A 15,200-nucleotide genomic window follows, 5' to 3' on the forward strand; every position below is an offset into this window, starting at 1 on the left:
AGGTTTGGAGCAAAACCGTTAAAGTGACCAAACCACAGGGAGCAAAATGGAAGTTTACTCAAAAATGAGTAAACCTCCGTTTTGCTCCCTGCGAAAAAAAAAAGTAGTTTTGTTTAAGAGAGAAAGACTTGTATTGCGCTTGAAAAAAGCTCACCTGACAGTAAAACCACTTGAAATCGTTTGGGAGATATCAGAACTACAAGTCGCTATTGGCAATGGGGTGGTGGTCTATTGGCAAAGGCTAAGCCTTTAAACACTATGGGAAAGGGAGGCTTTGAGTTCAAGTTCCACAGACGACAGAAATAAAAGAAATTTGCCGTTAAAAAAATACAAGTTGCTACTGATTTTTGCGTTGCGTTGAACGAGCAAACTAGATGAGTAAAAATGGTGGGTGACGGTCGAGTTTTAAGGAAACAAGATAACAACTAATTTACATGAGGACCCTGCAAACTCTCCTACAAGTTGCATTTCAATCTTAAATTTATTTTGTCATCATAATTACACTTTAACCCATCTAGTTCTTCCATGATTCCATAGTGTTCCCATAATTTGTTTGTAATACCAATTATTACTCTCAACCCCCCTTGAGTTCCGTTTTAGCGGGTTTCATCTTGAAGTTACATTAAAACAATCCACCGGGTCCTCTAAATCCATTAATTAAAACCTTACGAGCCCAAAACCCATTAATGGATCCATTCGGTATAATTTGGACAGTCCATTTACCCGAACCATAATATTCAAGATTTTCAAGATGTTAAAGTGTTGTGCCGAGAATTCGATCGATATTGTTTTGTTTGTTACAGTTTTGGTATGCTATAACACTCAAAAAAAACACCCATTCGGATTGGGAATATGTGTAAATGATGGAGCAAAAATTACAGATTCTTCGAGTCGGTATCAATTCAGTTTATTAAAGTTTCATCACATGCCATAGCAAGTGAAAGAAAAAAAAATCAAAAAATAAAATCCTAATATGACCTAAAAGATATTTACATAGGTTTGGTTCTCTTTAAAATGCCACTAATTAATAGTGTTGCACTTTAGGCTTTTTGAGAATACATTAATTTAGGCGTGTTGAGAATACAAAAGAACACTAATTAATTCTCTAGAGACTTGACTTTTTTTTTAACGGCTAATTTTTTTAATCCTATGTTGTCTGTGGGACTTGAACCCAAGATCTTTCATTTCCTAATCTTAGGTTTTTTTTAAAGGTTTTGCCTTTCCCAACCTAACTTGTTCTGTTAACTATAAGTTATTTAGACGTGTCGAATACGAAAGAACGTTAATAAATTCTCTGTAGACTTGTTTGTTTTGTTAACTATAAATTATTTATTAAAGGATGGTGAAGCCTACCTAATACATTTAATTTAATTTGTTTTCTTTCGTTTTAGTTAAGATAGATAATAAAAAACAACCAAATCAAAAGGAAAATCCACCAATTAAAGGAAAAGGCAAGAAAAAAAGGTAGGGAGCAGAATCGAACATGCACATCGTAGTTTTCTTAAGATACTAAAATGGTGCTCCTCCAACTTCACTATTCCATCAAACACAAAATTTCAACATATGATCTTCAAGTTTGAGTGATCAATAATTTTAGTTCATGCACGACTTTTAGACCCGATTTGCCTTTCAATTTGTGATGGGATGAAGAAGAGGTGAGGTTGAGGGTGGAGCCCACAAGGTTTTTTTTAATTAATTTGTTTTTGTTATTTAGGTGGATCCCACTTAAGTTCAGTTGTATTCTTTGGGTTTAACTTTTATTTTTAATAGAGAGGGTACTTTTGTCATTTCACATCAACTTAACAGAGAAAACTAACCCCCATGGCCCCATTCACGTCAGGTACTACCCGGGAACGAAATTACAAAAGTTGGGGACTATAGCTGTAATTTTAGAAAGTTAGGGACTAAAGGTGAAAAATGGGCAAACCACAGGGACTATCCGAACACTTTTCTCTTGTTATATACAGAATGTTTTGAAAGTGAACCGATCATCTAATCGACACCTTATTGCGTTATTGGTCGGATCATTCTAAACTTGACTCAAAGTTATTGACGTCATAGTTAATTTATGGAAAAAACACTTAATTATTATATAAATTTTAAAAGCTTTAGCATCATGTTTGAGACGTCCGTCCCAAATTCAAATCTTATAATTTAATAAAAATAATAATAATGATAATGATGATAACATGTGTTAATACTCTCTTTAGTAGTGAAGACTCGAATCTTGACATGCTATGAGCTCGGCAGAGTTTAAATCTCAAGATAGTAGTCTAAACCTGCAAGTTAGATAGAGACAGTGCCATCAGCCTCGCAGGTATTTATACCTTTTGGGGTTGGCTGATGTGGAAAAGTGGTCTTGGTCGGACCAGTCGTTTCATGGTAGTTAATGATGTGGGACCCTAGTTATTATAGAGTGATGCGAGGGTTACTTGTGAGCTTAGGCTCAAACCAAGTATTGGATGAATAGTCCGAGCTTGAGTAGCTGGGTCGGGAGACGAATAGATCGTCCGACCTTATGTCGGTTCGATAGTCTGAAAGTTATCTCATCAAATGGCACACAAAGTGCTACAATATTTATAAATCTTGCTTATTGATAAGTTAAGAGTTACAATTATGCTTATCATACAAACAGACACTTAAAACAACAATCATAATCGAATAACTTACTCGTATCCAAATATATATTATTTGTAACCTATTAATCTAGAACAGAAAAGTAATAAATATTGAACTTCCCCGTCTATGTGGATCTTTGCAAGCTTGTATTTATCTTATAGTTTTTGTTGTTGTAAGTATGAAATATCTATATTTTCACATTGTGCTTTTCTAGTCTTTTCTCTTATTATGTTTATTTCCGTGATGTTCGTATCAAAATGAAAGGGTAAAGCTATTCTACAAAATATCCTAAAAACAAGAAGTGTATAAACACTCAATTGATCGCAAAATATAACACAATATCGAGTAAAATATAACAAAATGCCGAAAAATTTAACACAATGTCAAAGAAAGAAAACATAATGAGTCGCAAAAAAGACACATATATAGAAAAAACACAATGATAAATAAAAAGAGACAATGATCTTTTGTTTTTAAACGGCAAACATTACTCCTACATTACACCAATTAATCTAAACTACACATTTAGGGGCTGTTTGATAGCCTCTTAATGACCATTCAGATGCTGCCTCTTAATGATTTAAAACCTCTGAATGAATAAGAGGTAACCTCAAGTCTGAATGGTTAAGAGGTAACCTCTGAATGGTAAATCATCACATGTTACATTCTTCTACCTTCTCATTGGTAAAATTCTTAATGGTTCCATTAAGAGGTAGCCTCTTAATGACCATTCAGAGGCTATCAAATAGCCCCTTACTCAGGTTTGAACCTGAGACCTCTCCTCTAAGAAGCATTTGCCTCTACCAAGTTGGCTAGCCCTAACAATGGCAAAGACACAATGATCTAAATAACAATTCTAAAATCTACAAGCTAAACATCCAAAATCGAAAACCTAAAATCTCATATCGTAGAGTTCGATGGAACGATCCCAATGTCGCTTGTATAACGTCAACCGAAGTCCGTTTGATACCTTTCTTATGACATTTTATTTTTAAAAGAATTTGTATTTGATGCTAACCCTAAATGATAATATGACATGTTTATGAAACAATTGCCATATTACACAAACACTAACCCAAGGGTGGAAGGGTCATCATCGGTGACCCCTTCGGTGAGTGACTTTTACCGAGCAGTGAGGCAGCGCCGGTCTTCCTTCGGTGAGCAGGGAGTAGGTATCTCGGTGAGTAGTCACCGAATGGAAAATGATCTGTTGTAGGTGACCGTTGAGGAATAAAGTCGTTGCCCCTTTTTTATAATTTAAAAAAAAATTACAACTTTCCTTTATAAACAACACCATTTTTAACTTCTCTTCTTCATCCAACACCATTTTTCAATTCTATTTAACCAAATCCTTTCTTTCGGGATCCTCAAGTCGAGCCCGTTCTCGATGATACTGTTTATAACGAGCTGATTGATGAACATACGCATTTTAGACTAAAATATGATCTTGTGGAACATCTTGGAGAACAAGATTTATCCCATCTTTTGACGGATTTCGACGATGAATAGTTAAATTAGTTTTAGTTTTAAAATGTTTTTTTTATATTTTAATGTCATTTTATTTATTTTAATTTAATGTAATATTTTATTAATTAAATGTAATTTTATTTGGTTTAAAATATGTTTTACTTATTAATGCATAATTTTTAGAAATAAAAAATATATAAAAAAGAAATAGATTCCCCATGTGTTTAATAGGAAAATAGAGAATGAAGTGGGGAGTTGACATGTCATGAGATTATTGGCTAGTGAAAAAGTTTATCACTCCCCATTTGGGAAGCACCTCTTCCACCCTAAGGGGAGGAGGGGCGGTCACTAGTGATAGAATTCTATCACTCCCAATATCCAATCAACTCATGCCATGTCATCACCCAATATTCTATCACTAGTGATAGAAATGTAGTGGGGTGGTCACTAGTGATACAATTCCATCACTCCCAAATTTTTTTAATTTTTATTTTAAAATTAGAAATTAAACACTAAATTATAAATTTCACTATTTTTTTAATTTTTTATTTTAAATTAGAAATTAACAATAAAACACTAAAATTATAAAGTTCGTTAAATTTAAAACATGCTACTTCAATTTAAAATACTAGAAATCATAAAACATACAATTTAAAAAAAAAACCTACTCCTCGTCCGAATCATGAAACTCCAAACCTAGAGAACCTACTAGTTCGATTAAATCGTATCTCAACCGAAAGTGAGTTTCTTCATTACACAATTCTATATGGATATTTTGTGGAACTTGAACTTGTGTAGGAGGATCCGGCACCCAATCCGGGGATATTGCACGCCCGTCTTCTTTGATCATCATATTGTGCAATATGATACATGCATACACTATGCTATGTATTGATTTCTTGCTCGTCGCACGAACCGTCCGGTGTAGTATACCCCATCTACCCTTTAAAACACCAAATGCCCTCTCAACATCTTTTCTTGCCGATTCTTGCAATTTTTTGAACACGATTTCTTTAGGCTCGACAGGAAATGAGGGAGCTTTCACAAAAACAGACCAAGACGGGTAGATACCATCCACAAGAAAAAAGCCTCGTCTGTAATGTCGATCGTTAACATAGAAAGGAGAGGAAGGTGCGGTACCATCCGTTACGGTTTGAAACAACGGCGACGTGTGCAACACATTGATGTCGTTGTTTGAACCTGGAACACCGAAATACGAATGCCAAATCCATAAATCATTCGACGACACCGCTTCTAGTATGATGGTTGGTCTTTTGATGTCTCCCCTAACATACTGTCGCGGCCCCCGACCCACCCTGGACGGAGTCGGGGCCCGCGATGCAGATTTCAGTGGTACCCGTGGTATTTAATTTATGCGACAGCGGAAGTCTTTTTACAACAGGATCTTTTCACCGGAAAATGCTCGTTTAATATATTACACAAAGTTTAAGGGATAAATCCCATAATTTACAATAAGTTGATTTCACACAGAAATCTTTATTTTCCAAAACATGTTTTATTCATTTATTTACACTGAGCCACTTCTCTGAGCTTGATAGTGCTTTACTGCACTTTTCCTGGATCACACAGATCACCTGAAACATGTTTGAAAAAGGTTTTGTCAGCGGGGAAATACTGAGTGAATCATTCTGTTTTCTAAAACGACCCGTTAGTTATAAATCACAGTATTAAGAGCGATTACAATGTTTCTATCAACCAATTATCAAGAATGGGTATTTGTCACTCGACCGGATCTGTGACTGTGGTCATATCACTATTGGTCCCGTTGCCCTAATAGTGACGGTTTACTCACATAGAGTAGTAATCACTCACATAGAGTAATATTCACTCACATAGAGTAATATTCACTCACATAGAGTGATAAAAATAGTAATGTGCACAATACCCCACATACCAGCTGTAATTTGGTGATTACAAAGACTTAATCCCTGTAATTATAACCTTGAAAATAATTTGAGGTATTGTAATACTTACTCACAAACTGTGAGAAAACACTTAAAAAGAAGAATGACTCACAAACTGTGAGAAAAGAGTTTATAAAAGATGAATGACTCACATTGCAGATTAACGAGCAATAGATATAAGCCTACTGATTAGCCTTGATTACACCTAGTTTAACACAATGCACACACAGGCAGGTTAGTAACTAATACAGCAGTTACGTCAATTCACGAGATTAAACCCTCACAACGATTAATCAGTGCAATACTCGATAATTCAATCGGATTCACAACGAATAACAGAGCATAGTCCGAATTCGAACAGCACTCTAATATTCAAGTCGAAATCACGACGAATAATCAAAGTACAAGCTCAATTGAGCAGCACCTGGACTATCGTTGGATAGTTATAATCGATCGGATGTTGAATCGTAATAGCGATCGAGTTATTACCCTGATTGCGGCAGCGTTTCGATAATTGTGTGTGTTTGTGAACTGTATTCGCTATAACTCAGAGAGTATTAAGAGTTGGGACGTCGAATGAACACCGAACTTCGAGTGCCAATCCCATCTATTTATATCTGAAAAACACACTCCCTCGCGCCACGCGAGAGAGACGGTTGTACCCGTCGCGTGGCGCGACGGGTCTATTTCTTAGCCTAGGTTGTTTCGTGTCCAAACTAGCCTTGATGAGTCAATTTCGACTGAAACTTACTTCTCACGTAAAATTGTGAGGATTTTACCAACTAGGGTTTACCCCCCCCCTGAGTTTTAGGGGCCCTGATCCTGATTCCGATTGTTACGAAAATTTTAGGGTTTATGCGGAATCACTTGGGTTTCTCAATTATGGTTTCCTTATTACCTAATTACTATCCTAATTATGGATTTTAGTAACAGTTGTTACATCCTCCCCACCTTGAGAAAAATCTCGTCCTCGAGATTTATTGGAATAAATGAGGATATTTGCGCTTCATTTCTGATTCTAGCTCCCAAGTGTATTCTGGTCCTCTCTTTGAATTCCATTTAACCTTGACCAACACCAGTCGTTTATGTTTGAGAAATTTGACTTTTCTATCTTCGATCTGTAGTGGTTTCTCTATAAACTTTAACTTTTCGTTCACCTCTACATCTTGAAGAGGTACTACCAGGGACTCATCTGATAGACATTTCTTTAGATTGGATACATGAAATACATCATGTACTCCAGATAATTCTTCTGGTAGTTGTAAACGATAAGCAACTGCTCCTATTCGTTGGTTTATTGGAAATGGTCCTATGTATCTGGGACTCAGCTTCCCTTTCTTACCGAAGCGTACTATTCCTTTCCAAGGAGAAACTTTTAAAAGTACTTTATCTCCGACTTGAAATTCTAAAGGCTTGCGACGATTGTCTGCATAGCTTTTCTGGCGATCTCTGGCTGTTTTTAATCTTTCCTTGATCTGTGTTATCTTGTCAGTAGTTTCTTGTACAATTTCCGGACCTGATAATTGACTTTCTCCTATTTCTGCCCAACATACTGGGGTTCTGCACTTGCGTCCATACAGTGCTTCGAATGGTGCAGCTTCGATGCTTGAATGATAACTATTGTTATAGGAGAATTCAATTAATGGCAAATGGCTATCCCAATTACCACCAAAGTCAATTACACATGCTCGGAGCATGTCTTCTAGAGTTTGTATTGTCCTTTCACTTTGTCCGTCTGTTTGTGGATGATATGCAGTACTTAGATTTAGTCGAGTTCCCATTGCTTTCTGAAAACTTTTCCAGAAATGAGAAGTAAATCGACTATCTCTATCCGATACTATGGAGAGCGGGACTCCATGTAGGGATACTATTTCGTCCACGTATAGTTGTGCTAACCTTTCCATGCTAAAGGTTTCTTTCATTGGTAGGAAATGAGCTGACTTGGTTAATCGGTCTACGATTACCCAAATCGCATCATTACCTCTTTTGGTTTTGGGTAACTTTGTAACAAAGTCCATTATTATGAGTTCCCATTTCCATACAGGCATTTCTAACTGTTGTAGTAGTCCTGAAGGTTTCTGGTGTTCTGCCTTAACTTGTGAACAAGTTAAACACTTGGATACGTATTCAGCTATATCCTTTTTCATTCCTATCCACCAAAAATTATTTCTTAAATCTTGGTACATCTTATTATTTCCTGGGTGCATGGTATACCTAGATTTATGAGCTTCTTCTAAAATCTTATTTCTTAACTTTCCTTGTTTAGGTACCCAAATTCGTTTCTTATGGAATTTCCAAATTCCATCATTTCCTTGTTCTAATTCTTTTAGGTAACCTTTCATTCCTTCAGCATCGTCTTGGATTGCTGTTTTCTGAACTTCTTTAATTTGTGCCATCAAATCTACTTGTAGATTCAACCTCAGAGCACGGACTCGTTTCTGTTTCTCATGGTACTTACGACTTAAGGCATCGGCAACTACATTTGCCTTTCCTTCGTGATATTGAATATCACAGTCATAATCACTTAGCATCTCCATCCATCTTCTTTGCCTCATGTTTAGTTCTTTTTGCCCAAATATATATTTTAAACTTTTATGATCTGTATAGACAGTAAACTTACTTCCGTACAGATAATGTCTCCAGATCTTAAGGGCAAAAATTATGGCTCCTAATTCTAGATCATGAGTCGTATAATTCTCTTCGTGCTTTTTCAATTGCCTAGAAGCATACGCAATTACCTTCTTGCGTTGCATCAACACACATCCATAGCCTAACCTTGAAGCATCACAATATACTTCAAAGTCTTCTGTTCCTTCGGGTAAAGCTAAGATTGGTGCATTTGTCAACCTATGCTTTAAAATCTTAAAAGATTCTTCTTGTCTAGGTCCCCATTCAAATTTAGCGGCTTTACAGGTTAACTTAGTTAAAGGTACGGCTATCTTAGAAAAATCTTTGATAAATCGTCTATAGTATCCAGCTAAGCCTAGAAAACTTCTTATCTCCATAGCTGTTTGTGGAACTTTCCATTTCGTAATGGCTTCTATCTTAGCAGGATCTACATGGATACCTTCATGATTTACCATATGACCTAAGAATTGCACTTCTTGTAGCCAAAATTCACATTTCGAGAATTTGGCATAAAGCCTTTCTTTTCTTAACAAAGTTAAGAGAACGTGTAAATGCTCACAATGTTCTTTTTGGCTTTTGGAGTAAATAAGTATATCGTCAATGAAAACGATTACAAATTTATCCAAATATGGTTTACAGATGCGATTCATCATGTCCATGAATGCTGCTGGGGCATTCGTTAATCCAAAGGGCATGACTGTAAACTCATAATGACCATACCTAGTTCTGAAAGCAGTTTTAGGTATGTCTTCTTCTTGTACTTTCAACTGATGGTATCCGGATCTTAAATCTATCTTTGAGAAATACCTAGCTCCTTGCAATTGATCAAAAAGATCATCAATCCTAGGTAGTGGGTATCGATTCTTAATCGTAACCTTATTCAATTCTCTATAATCGATACACATTCTCATTGATCCATCTTTCTTTTTCACAAACAATACTGGTGCACCCCAAGGGGATGAACTTGGTCGTATGAATCCTTTGCTTAATAATTCATCTAATTGCTTTTTCAATTCTAGCATTTCGGTAGGTGCTAATCTATAAGGTGCTTTAGCTATTGGTGCAGTACCTGGAATTAAATGAATTCTAAATTCTACTTCCCTATCAGGGGGTAATCCAGGTAATTCTTCTGGAAAAACGTCTGGGTATTCTGAGACTACAGGGATGTCCTGAAGTTCTTTATCTTTAATGTTAATGATTACTGAAATCATATACACCATTTCCTGTTTTCTCGAATAACTAGCCAATTTCATTACTGAGATAAATTTCAGTGGCTTTCGAGGTTTATCTCCAGTAATCAAAATTACTTCTCCTGTAGGGGTTTGAATTTCTACTGCATTTTTGTCACATAAGATTCGTGCATGGTTGGCTACTAACCAATCCATTCCTAATACTACATCGAATCCGGCTAAATTCCTTGGTAACAAATTTGCAGAAAACTTATGGCCTACTAGTTCTATTTTTCCTTCTTGCCAGATTTTATCTATGTTTACAGAATTCCCTTCTGCGGTTTCAACTGTGAAAATTTGCCTAAGAGTGGTTAAAGGTAACTTAAGAGCTTGACAAAATGAAGTATTAATAAAACTTTGGTTCGCACCAGAGTCAAATAATACTTTTGCAAATACGTCATGTACTAGGAACGTACCGGCTATCACATCTGGAATGAGTTCGGCCTCTTGAGTGGTCAGCTGGAATGCTCGCGCATTTCTCTTAGTTGCTCCTTCAGCTGGTTTGGCTTGGTTAACTACAGGTTTAGCTAACTTAGGACATTCAAATTGAAAGTGTCCCCTTTCTCTGCAGTTATAACAAATTCTTGTTTTCTTCCTGCAGTCTTCTTCCCGATGTCCTTTCATTTTGCAAAAATTGCAAACCATGTTGCATTGTCCATAATGCTTCTTTTTGCAAATTGTGCAGAAAGGAGATGATGAGGATTGCCCTGTTCCTCTTTTCTTGGTATTACCCACACGAAATCCTTGGGTAATCTTCTGAGCTAATTCCTTCTTCCGGTCTTCTTCTCTTGTGCGCACCAACTCATCTGTTAGGGTATTAGCTAATTCTACTGCATCGTCAATAGTACGAGGTCTCGCAGCTTTAACGATGTTTCGGATTTCACTAATTAACCCCCAAATGTAACGAGAGATAAGTACCGGTTCTGGCGAAGCCAGTGATGGCACTACCCTTGCGTATTCAAAGAATGTCGAAGTATAGCCCCGACAATCTACTCCTGTCATGCGGTGACTAAGGAATTTGTTTGCCATCTGTTCCTTCTCGTATTCGGGACAGAATTTTCTTTCTACCAAACTCTTAAATTCTTCCCAACCTATGGCGTAGGCTATCCTTCTTCCTTTTGCCTGGAGGACCGTGTTCCACCATTCGAGTGCCCCTTCTTTGAATAGATTTGATGCATACATTACTTGATCCTCTTCGGCACATTTGCTTATTGCAATTACTGCTTCGGTTTTCTCTAACCAACGCAGTGTTGCAGTTGCCCCTTCGTTACCTGCAAATTCAGCGGGTTTGCAAGCAAAAAATTCTTTGTAAGTGCAACCAGACGTTGCAGCTTTCATTCTCTTAGGGAGTGGGGCCTGCTGCGGATCATGATCGTCATGATTGCCGCCTCCATTTATGCTGTTACTGCCGTTATCTTCTGGAATACGTTTACTAGGAATTAATTGTGGTTTGGCAGGTTTCTGAACAGCAGCTACAATTTCTGGAATAGCATGAGCTATCCCTTGGGCGATAAAGTGCTCGATATCTTGTCGAGTTATATATTGATCTTCCTGTTCTTGCTCAGATTGATTTACTTCATTAATTGGTTCATTGTTAGTGTTTTCCATCTGCTAATTTGGTGAAATTTATTAGTGTCTAATTTATCAATGACAAAATTCATATAGATAAACACATAGATTATCACAACATACAAGCATAACCAAAATTGTCGATTTCTCGACTTTTACTTTGTTATGGTATATTGTATATGCATCCATACACACCATATTTTACAGAGTTTTATTGCCCATTTTACAGAATTTTAAGTTACTATTATACAATACGGCTTTCTGTGGTTTAACTGATGGTTCTAGTAACGATGCTCCCTCTCATCGTACTTCCAAGTTAGATGCTCCCCCATTTCCCTGATCCTATTACCTGTACCTATCAGTTCTTCACCGAACTGACGGAGTTCAGCTAGGTTTTCATTACTCATGGGAGGATTCGGGAGTGGTTCTGGGTCAAATTGTGGAAGAAAACTATAAGGACTATTAACTATATTTTGGAATTGCCAGTCATTAGTCCACCATTCCTCCATTTGGCCTAATGGTCTAGTGTGAACTAGTGGGTCTGGAATAGCTGGTCCTAAGTTTAGTGGAAATTGGGCTGTAACAGGATAAGAGAAAAGATTATTGTTGATAGGCTCGATAACATCACAATTATCCAGTAGGCGGTCTATTTCGTCCTGGAACGTGATTTCCTCAGATTGTTTAGAGCTTTCGCCAATCTCTATTCCCTTTTGTTTCAGATCTATTCCTATTTCCTTTTCTGGTGGTTTTGGACTTTCTTCAGTTTCTATTTCCTTTCCCTTGCTCATGATCACAGGATTTTCTATTTTAGGGAGTCTCCTAGTGGCAGGTTTCCTACGGCGTACTTTCCTCCACCCTACGTATCTTCTCTTCTTTTTAGGTTTGGCTTTTTCCAGCGGTGGAGCTTTGAATTCCACAGGTTCTTCTATGTCAGCAATGTAACCAGTAAAGTCGTGAGAGACTTCGATAGGCACTGGATATAAGTTGAGATTCTGGAAAGCTTCCGACATCTCATTCATGCTGCATAGCATATATGCAAAATGCAATGTTAAAACTTTGGAACAAAGTTTAACAAATATACACTGAAGTTTTATTGCATATTACTTTTTGTACAGAAATAACTGAAATAAACACACTGGGATTTTATTTATTTACGGGATTGTGATTTCTCTTACTAGACCCAACTTATCGGATATTTAGAGATTAGCATTTTCTGCTACAGTAGCTAGCATATAGAGATTTGCCCATTTCCCGTCTATTTTATCTTCCCAAGGTGCACTATTACCCAATTCTTGAACTTCTGGGTTAAACCTAACTCTCTTAGTTCGAGGTTTCTTTTTCTCCTGACTCTTTTTAAGTATCGAATCCCTTTTCTCTGGGGAAAGAGGATTCTCATAGTTTGCCTTGCGGACAAAGATTCCTTCTTCTAAGTTTAATGGGTTTTTAGAAGAAGATGCAACATCTAGTTTGTGGTAGATAGCAGACAGCTTTTGCTTACCCATACTGTAACTAAAATAACCAGTTAATAAAACATATAATCACCGAATAACAATTAGAAAAATTAAGCATTTGGACAAAATACTTAATTTAGGCTTAATCAGTGGCTCGATCAGTGGCTCAATTTAACTATTAGCTCTGATACCACCTTCTGTCGCGGCCCCCGACCCACCCTGGACGGAGTCGGGGCCCGCGATGCAGATTTCAGTGGTACTCGTGGTATTTAATTTATGCGACAGCGGAAGTCTTTTTACAACAGGATCTTTTCACCGGAAAATGCTCGTTTAATATATTACACAAAGTTTAAGGGATAAATCCCATAATTTACAATAAGTTGATTTCACACAGAAATCTTTATTTTCCAAAACATGTTTTATTCATTTATTTACACTGAGCCACTTCTCTGAGCTTGATAGTGCTTTACTGCACTTTTCCTGGATCACACAGATCACCTGAAACATGTTTGAAAAAGGTTTTGTCAGCGGGGAAATACTGAGTGAATCATTCTGTTTTCTAAAACGACCCGTTAGTTATAAATCACAGTATTAAGAGCGATTACAATGTTTCTATCAACCAATTATCAAGAATGGGTATTTGTCACTCGACCGGATCTGTGACTGTGGTCATATCACTATTGGTCCCGTTGCCCTAATAGTGACGGTTTACTCACATAGAGTAGTAATCACTCACATAGAGTAATATTCACTCACATAGAGTAATATTCACTCACATAGAGTGATAAAAATAGTAATGTGCACAATACCCCACATACCAGCTGTAATTTGGTGATTACAAAGACTTAATCCCTGTAATTATAACCTTGAAAATAATTTGAGGTATTGTAATACTTACTCACAAACTGTGAGAAAACACTTAAAAAGAAGAATGACTCACAAACTGTGAGAAAAGAGTTTATAAAAGAGGAATGACTCACATTGCAGATTAACGAGCAATAGATATAAGCCTACTGATTAGCCTTGATTACACCTAGTTTAACACAATGCACACACAGGCAGGTTAGTAACTAATACAGCAGTTACGTCAATTCACGAGATTAAACCCTCACAACGATTAATCAGTGCAATACTCGATAATTCAATCGGATTCACAACGAATAACAGAGCATAGTCCGAATTCGAACAGCACTCTAATATTCAAGTCGAAATCACGACGAATAATCAAAGTACAAGCTCAATTGAGCAGCACCTGGACTATCGTTGGATAGTTATAATCGATCGGACGTTGAATCGTAATAGCGATCGAGTTATTACCCTGATTGCGGCAGCGTTTCGGTAATTGTGTGTGTTTGTGAACTGTATTCGCTATAACTCAGAGAGTATTAAGAGTTGGGACGTCGAATGAACACCGAACTTCGAGTGCCAATCCCATCTATTTATATCTGAAAAACACACTCCCTCGCGCCACGCGAGAGAGACGGTTGTACCCGTCGCGTGGCGCGACGGGTCTATTTCTTAGCCTAGGTTGTTTCGTGTCCAAACTAGCCTTGATGAGTCAATTTCGACTGAAACTTACTTCTCACGTAAAATTGTGAGGATTTTACCAACTAGGGTTTACCCCCCCCCCCCCCCCCTGAGTTTTAGGGGCCCTGATCCTGATTCCGATTGTTACGAAAATTTTAGGGTTTATGCGGAATCACTTGGGTTTCTCAATTAGGGTTTCCTTATTACCTAATTACTATCCTAATTATGGATTTTAGTGACAGTTGTTACATATACGCCCCTCGCAACTCTCTTGGACAATTTTTCCACTCGATATGTGTACAATCGATGCTACCGAGCATCCCGGGAAAATGCCATCTAGCCTCGTGTGCGGCGTAAATACGTGACATGTCGTGGCTCGTCGGTTTACGTAAAAACTCTTTAGCATACAATTTAATGACCGCGTTGCAAAAAAATTGCAAACATTCACGTGAAGTTCTGGCCAACATAGCTAGGTATTCATCATATTGATCGGGAGGGTTACCTGTCGCTAGTTGGCGAATGGCGGACGTGCATTTTTGTATCGGTGTGAAACTTGGTTTGCCCCTCGCATCGTAACCTTCTTGAAACCATTCCTCGCTTGCTTCAATGTCTCCAACAATCTTTAAAAATAATTCTTTGGGTAAACAAAACCGACCTCTGAACGTTTCGGCATTGTAGAGCGGATTTTCCACAAAATAATCTTTCATCAAAACTTCGTTGGCACGTATACGATCACGGTCGACCATCTTCTTCTTTGGGCGGGACGACTCGGCATCAAGTTCGTT

This window comes from Helianthus annuus, chromosome 9 (genome assembly GCF_002127325.2).
Source record: "Helianthus annuus cultivar XRQ/B chromosome 9, HanXRQr2.0-SUNRISE, whole genome shotgun sequence".
NCBI classification, from domain to species: Eukaryota; Viridiplantae; Streptophyta; class Magnoliopsida; order Asterales; family Asteraceae; genus Helianthus; species Helianthus annuus.